At 47.0% G+C, this 7411-nt stretch overlaps 1 pseudogene; it reads left to right on the top strand.

The window, feature by feature from the left end:
- Positions 1 to 2323: 2323 nt before the first annotated feature.
- Positions 2324 to 7411, top strand: part of LOC124018746 — a 7080-nt pseudogene continuing 1992 nt past the window's right edge.

Below are 7411 nucleotides of genomic sequence, written 5' to 3'. Positions count from 1 at the left end.
TATTAATGGAGGGGCTCAGCGCTAGGTTAATGGTCAGAGAGGTCTGTCTATTAATGGAGGCTCAGCGCTAGGTCATGTCAGAGAGGTCTGTCTATTAATGGAGGGCTAGGTTAGCATGTCAGAGGTCTGTCTATTAATGGAGGGGCTCAGCACTAGGTTAGCATGTCAGAGGTCTGTCTATTAATGGAGGGCTCAGCGCTGGGTTAGCATGTCAGAGAGGTCTGTCTATTAATGGAGGGGCTCAGCACGCTAGGTCAGAGCATGTCAGAGAGGTCTGTCTATTAATGGTCTGGTATGAGGGCTCAGCGCTAGGTTAGCATGTCAGAGGTCTGTCTATTAATGGAGGGCTCAGCGCTAGGTTAGCATGTCAGAGGTCTGTCTATTAATGGAGGGGCTCAGCGCTAGGTTAGCATGTCGGCCTGTATTATAAAGCTCTCTGTCTCCAGTACTACTGTGTTCTTTCTAGGTACAGGTTACATCTACCACTGTCGTTTTATTCCAGGACACGGAGGAGGACCCAGAGAGAGGCCACCAGATGGTGCTGCTTACAGTCGTCTCTGTCTGCCCATGATGTCCTTCCTGTTGCAGACAGTACTGCAGAGAACACAACGTCACCAGGAGAGTCTCAGACTGGCTGATATCATCGCCTCAGACCAACACCGCCTCTACGAGGTCTGTACTATAGTTTAGAAATTATATTTCCATGGTCTGACCTGGGCTCTGACCTGGGCTCTGACCTGGGCTCTGGTCTGGGCTCTGGTCTGGGCTCTGGTCTGGGCTCTGGTCTGGGCTCTGGTCTGGGCTCTGGTCTGGGCTCTGGTCTGGGCTCTGGTCTGGGCTCTGGTCTGGGCTCTGGTCTGGGCTCTGGTCTGGGGTCTGACCTGGGCTCTGGTCTGGTCTGGGCTCTGGTCTGGGGTCTGACCTGGGCTCTGGTCTGGGCTCTGGTCTGGGCTCTGGTCTGGGTTCTGGTCTGGTCTGGGCTCTGGTCTGGGGTCTGACCTGGCCTGAGGGCATCCTCTTCTGTCTTCTTTCCTTCGTCTGCTACGATCTGCGACTACTTGACTTCAATCAAATGTATTTATAAAGCCCTTCATACATCAGCTGATGTCACAAAGTGCTGTACAGAAAACCCCCCAGCCTAAAAACCCCAAACAGCAAGCAATACAGGTGTAGAAAGCACTTCAACATTGTAGCTCAACACAATCTTACAGTATCTCTCCCTGTCACTGTGTTGCTTTCTTCTCTTTCCCTCGTCTACTTTCCCATCCTCCTCTTCTTTTTTGCTAACTATGTTCTCTGTCTCTCCCTCTCTTTCAGGTGTTCTCCAAGGAGGAGCTGAAAGTTCCTTCAGAAGATGAGGATGCATATTCTCTATTGGATAATGGTCTTTGGGCCGCTGGGGTACAGATCCAACCATAAATACACCTGGACATTTTTCTTTGTGTTTTTTTTTTTGTTGCCAAATTTAAGTAACGGAGTGAATGATTTTCTGCATTTTGTATACAATAAAAGTGACGTGTCTGAAATGTTGTTTTGTCTTTGGGCCATGCACAGACAGTCTCTGAATCATGTCTTTGGGCCATGCACAGACAGGATGCATATAGAGTATCTGAATCATGTCTTTGGGCCATGCACAGTATCTGAATCATGTCTTTGGGCCATGCACAGACAGGATGCATATACAGTATCTGAATCATGTCTTTGGGCCATGCACAGACAGGATGCATATACAGTATCTGAATCATGTCTTTGGGCCATGCACAGACAGGATGCATATACAGTATCTGAATCATGTCTTTGGGCCATGCACAGACAGGATGCATATACAGTATCTGAATCTAGAAGAGTATTAAGGAAGGTTTGAGACAACACCTTGTCTAGGTCGAGAGGTGATGGTTTTAGGTTATCGCCTTCGCGACTTAACAAAGTGTCCATGTGTGGGCGCTGTAGGCCACTGTGACGTGGTGGGTTCTCTTCGCAGAACACGGAAGTAAAGGTCGCATTATGACGTCACTGCTCCCGTTAAGTTTTGCAACCAGGCTCTTTTTTTCCCCTGTATGATCCACATGCGATGGTATGAAAGTTGTACAACGCTAACTGTACATGCAGGACTGAAATACTCTAGAATGTAATGTCACTGTATAGGCCCTGTACATTTTTACGAAAGGGGATGTATGCCCGATCAGTCGGTAGTGTCGAAGCCTGGAGAGACCCCCGCAACTTTTCCTGATGTGTGGCAGAGGGTAGACATTTTTTTTTGGTTTACATTAGTTACCTAGCTTCGTACTATACAGTACTACTGAAACCTTGTATGTAGATTTTACAGGACAGTTCTCAAAACGACCATGGCTAACCGACTGTCAGACCTTTTCTCGAACAGCCGTCTCGTCATTGGATTATTGGCCAATTTGCTATCATCCATATGCATCGTTTTCATCAACAAATGGATCTATGTTCACTATGGCTTTCCAAACATGACTCTAACTCTGATTCATTTCGTTGTGACATGGCTTGGACTATGGGTATGCCAGAAGATGGACATATTTGCGCCAAAGAGTCTCCAACCCACCAAAATTATCTGGCTCGCTCTAAGTTTCTGTGGCTTCGTGGCTTTCACCAATCTGTCTTTACAAAACAACACCATCGGTACTTACCAGCTGGCCAAAGTGATGACAACTCCTGTGATCATTGTCATACAGACAATGTACTACAAGAAGACATTCTCCACCAAGATCAAGTTGACTTTGGTAGGTATCTAGAATTCCATGCAGAATGGCAGATTGGCATTTATTGAGAATTCACTTTTTGTTATATAAAATACTTTTCTAATTGTACAAACATAACGGAAGTTGAATTATACACAACCAAGCACACACGTTTTAAGAAAAATAAACTTTTACAAACAGGTCTTATATACATTAAATGATGCATATCATGTATGCTTCAATTGTAGTAGTGAGTTTTAGGGCATGCTTTAAAAAAAACTCATCTTAATGATTGCAAAATAAAAAAGAAAGCTCTCTTTCAAAAAATAAGGTATAGTAGCTTTCAAAAATCTGCATTTGTGTATAAAGAATTTCAATAATACAATACAATTATTGACCCGGAAATTGAATTCATTATCATCTTGGAATAAACCAAATTTGACATCATTGTATGTGAAATTGGCAATATTAATATTATATAACTAGCATGCTAGCAGATATCCATAGACTTCTAGTCATTACACCTACTAGCATGCTAGCAGATATCCATAGACTTCTTTCTAGTCATTACATCTACTAGCATGCTAGCAGATATCCATAGACTTCTAGTCATTACACCTACTAGCATGCTAGCAGATATCCATAGACTTCTAGTCATTACACCTACTAGCATGCTAGCAGATATCCATAGACTTCTAGTCATTACACCTACTAGCATGCTAGCAGATATCCATAGACTTCTAGTCATTACATCTACTAGCATGCTAGCAGATATCCATAGACTTCTAGTCATTACACCTACTAGCATGCTAGCAGATATCCATAGACTTCTAGTCATTACATCTACTAGCATGCTAGCAGATATCCATAGACTTCTAGTCATTATGTTAGCAACTTCCTTCAAACTGCACGCATTAGACATAACTATGGTGTCCACTAGTTCATCTGACTCTGGGGAAGTAGATAAAGGGCATCATTGACTAAATCCTGAAGTACCCCTTTCAAACCAGGGCTCCCGAATGGCACAGCGGTCTTAAGGTACTGCGTCTCAGTGCAAGAGGCATCACTACAGTCCCTGGTTCAAATCCAGAATCCTGTGTTCCTGTGTGTCTGTATCACATCCGGCCTTGATTGAGAGTCCCATAGGGTGGCGCACAATTGGCCCAGCGTCGTCCAGGTTTGGCCGGGGTAGGCCGTCATTGTAATTAAGAATGTATTTTTATGGTTACAGTAACACTATTTACCTGCTGTGTTCCTGTGTGTCTGTCTACTAGGTGCCCATAACGTTAGGTGATGTGTGTCTGTCTACTAGGTGCCCATAACGTTAGGTGATGTGTGTCTGTCTACTAGGTACCCATAACGTTAGGTGATGTGTGTTCCTGTGTGTCTGTCTACTAGGTGCCCATAACGTTAGGTGATGTGTGTCTGTCTACTAGGTACCCATAACGTTAGGTGATGTGTGTCTGTCTACTAGGTACCCATAACGTTAGGTGATGTGTGTCTGTCTACTAGGTACCCATAACGTTAGGTGATGTGTGTCTGTCTACTAGGTACCCATAACGTTAGGTGATGTGTGTCTGTCTACTAGGTACCCATAACGTTAGGTGATGTGTGTCTGTCTACTAGGTGCCCATAACGTTAGGTGATGTGTGTCTGTCTACTAGGTACCCATAACGTTAGGTGATGTGTGTCTGTCTACTAGGTGCCCATAACGTTAGGTGATGTGTGTCTGTCTACTAGGTGCCCATAACGTTAGGTGATGTGTGTCTGTCTACTAGGTACCCATAACGTTAGGTGATGTGTGTTCCTGTGTGTCTGTCTACTAGGTGCCCATAACGTTAGGTGATGTGTGTCTGTCTACTAGGTGCCCATAACGTTAGGTGATGTGTGTCTGTCTACTCATAACGTTAGGTGATGTGTGTCTGTCTACTAGGTGCCCATAACGTTAGGTGATGTGTGTCTGTCTACTAGGTGCCCATAACGTTAGGTGATGTGTGTCTGTCTACTAGGTACCCATAACGTTAGGTGATGTGTGTTCCTGTGTGTCTGTCTACTAGGTGCCCATAACGTTAGGTGATGTGTGTCTGTCTACTAGGTGCCCATAACGTTAGGTGATGTGTGTCTGTCTACTAGGTACCCATAACGTTAGGTGATGTGTGTCTGTCTACTAGGTACCCATAACGTTAGGTGATGTGTGTTCCTGTGTGTCTGTCTACTAGGTGCCCATAACGTTAGGTGATGTGTGTCTGTCTACTAGGTACCCATAACGTTAGGTGATGTGTGTTCCTGTGTGTCTGTCTACTAGGTGCCCATAACGTTAGGTGATGTGTGTCTGTCTACTAGGTGCCCATAACGTTAGGTGATGTGTCTGTCTACTAGGTACCCATAACGTTAGGTGATGTATGTCTGTCTACTAGGTACCCATAACGTTAGGTGATGTGTGTTCCTGTGTGTCTGTCTACTAGGTACCCATAACGTTAGGTGATGTGTGTCTGTCTACTAGGTGCCCATAACGTTAGGTGTGATCCTCAACTCCTACTATGATGTGAGATTCAACCTCCTGGGGATGGTCTTTGCCACACTAGGGGTGTTCGTCACCTCCCTCTATCAGGTGGTAAGTAGTGATGCTTTGAAGTGCACTTGGACCTGGTGAACACTACAGTCTATGGTTGAACCGGCTGTCTTCCAAATGGCACCCTATTCCCTATGAGTCCTGGTCAAAAGTAGTGCACTTGAAAGGGAATAGGGTGCTAGTTGGGATGCGGGCAGACTAGAACACGTTAGTGGACTTTCTTGTCTTATTTAAACCTTCTATTATCAAGGTGTATTGTACTATTATCACAGGCCTCATAATTCATTGATGATACATCTCCCCCTCTCCCCCCCCACCCCCCTCCTCCCCCACACCCCCCTACATCCCATCCCTCCCACACCCCCCCCCACATCCCTCCCCTCACTCCTCCCCCCACATCCCTCCCTCTCTCCTCCCCCCACATCCCTCCCTCTCCCTCCCCCCCCACATCCCTCCCTCCCCCCCACCCACATCCCTCCCTCTCCCCCCCCACATCCCTCCCTCTCTCCCCCCCCCACCTCCCTCTCCCCCCCCATCCCTCCCTCTCTCCCCCCAACCCCCCCACGTCCCTCTCCCCCCCCCATCCCTCCCTCTCCCCCCACCCACATCCCTCCCTCTCTCCCCCCACCTCCCTCTCCCCCCACCACCTCCCTCTCTCTCCCCCCCCCCTCCCTCTCTCCCCCACCCACCCACATCCCTCCCTCTCTCCACCCACATCCCTCCCTCTCTCTCCCCCACCTCCTCTCTCTCTCCCCCCACTCCCCTCTCAGTGGGTAGGTGTGAAACAGCATGAGCTCCAGGTTAACTCCATGCAGCTACTCTACTACCAGGCCCCCATGTCCTCTGCCTTCCTCCTCTCCCTCGTGCCCTTCTTCGAACCTCTCTCTGGGGAGGGGGCATCTTCGGACCCTGGTCCTTCCCAGCACTGGTAAGACACAGAGAGGGGGGGAGAGAGACAGAGACAGAGAACAGAGAGGGGGGGGGGAGAGACAGAGAGAGAGAGACAGAGAGAGAGACAGAGAGAGAGAGACAGAGAGGAGAGAGACAGAGAGAGAGAGAGAGACAGAGAGAGAAACTTCTGTATGTGTAATGTTTACTGTTCATTTTTGTTGTTTTTCACCTTATATATTCACTTTGTATGTTGTCTACCTCACTTGCTTTGGCAATGTTAACACATGTTTCCCATGCCAATAAAGCCCTTGAATTGAATTGAATTGAAATTGAGAGACACAGAGACAGAGAGAGAGAGATTAAGTTTGTCTTCAGAATGAGTGAGAGACTACATCCTGTGATGGATTTACTCAGATGAGATGAGTCACTGAGGACACACAAGCACTAGTCCTCTACGAACATGTCAAAGCATGTTCAGCTGTGTGTGGCCTGTCGTCTGCCCAGCAACCAAACCTGCCACTCGGTCAACACCGTTGTTTTGACCACTGATCCCTGGTCGACAAGCCTCCACTTCCATCCCCTGGAGATAGCTAACATGCTACTGTTACCTTCAGACCATGGTGATGCTAACATGCTACTGTTACCTTCAGGCCATGGTGATGCTAACATGCTACTGTTACCTTCAGGCCATGGTGATGCTAACATGCTACTGTTACCTTCAGGCCATGGTGATGCTAACATGCTACTGTTACCTTCAGGCCATGGTGATGCTAACATGCTACTGTTACCTTCAGACCATGGTGATGCTAACATGCTACTGTTACCTTCAGGCCATGGTGATGCTAACATGCTACTGTTACCTTCAGGCCATGGTGATGCTAACATGCTACTGTGCTGTTGTTACCTTCAGGCCATGGTGATGCTAACATGCTACTATGCTGCTGTTACCTTCAGGCCATGGTGATGCTAACATGCTACTGTGCTGTTGTTACCTTCATGCCACGGTGATGCTAACATGCTACTGTGCTGTTGTTACCTTCAGGCCATGGTGATGCTAACATGCTACTGTTACCTTCAGGCCATGGTGATGCTAACATTCTACTGTTACCTTCAGGCCATGGTGATGCTAACATGCTACTGTGCTGTTGTTACCTTCAGGCCATGGTGATGCTAACATGCTACTGTGCTGTTGTTACCTTCAGGCCATGGTGATGCTAACATGCTACTGTGCTGTTGTTACCTT

The sequence above is a fragment of the Oncorhynchus gorbuscha genome, unplaced genomic scaffold (assembly GCF_021184085.1).
Source record: "Oncorhynchus gorbuscha isolate QuinsamMale2020 ecotype Even-year unplaced genomic scaffold, OgorEven_v1.0 Un_scaffold_576, whole genome shotgun sequence".
NCBI classification, from domain to species: Eukaryota; Metazoa; Chordata; class Actinopteri; order Salmoniformes; family Salmonidae; genus Oncorhynchus; species Oncorhynchus gorbuscha.
Note: the sequence above shows the minus strand (reverse complement) of the source record. Positions and strands in the feature narration are given on the sequence as shown.